This window comes from Galeopterus variegatus, unplaced genomic scaffold, assembly GCF_000696425.1.
Source record: "Galeopterus variegatus unplaced genomic scaffold, G_variegatus-3.0.2 Scaffold139, whole genome shotgun sequence".
Lineage (NCBI taxonomy): Eukaryota > Metazoa > Chordata > Mammalia > Dermoptera > Cynocephalidae > Galeopterus > Galeopterus variegatus.
The window spans coordinates 11,428-11,676 of record NW_007726250.1 but is presented as its reverse complement, the minus strand read 5'-3'; positions in this window follow the sequence as shown (position 1 = coordinate 11,676).

Here is a 249-nt window from a genome sequence, read left to right as displayed (position 1 = left end):
TTTTCCCAAAACTTTTTTTTTTTTTTTTTTTTTTGTCTTTTTGTCTTTTTTTCCGAGTCCGGCAACGGATCGCAACCCTCAGTGTTGCCCCCGTACCGGACCGGGGACCGGCAACGGGATCGCAAGCCTCGGTGTTGCTCCCGCGCCTCGCTCAGCCAGTGAGCGGGAGCCGGTCGGTATGTGGGATCCAAACCCTCGGACGGGAGCGCCACCGCGCTTCCCAAGCGGCGCACTATCCAGTGCGCCACC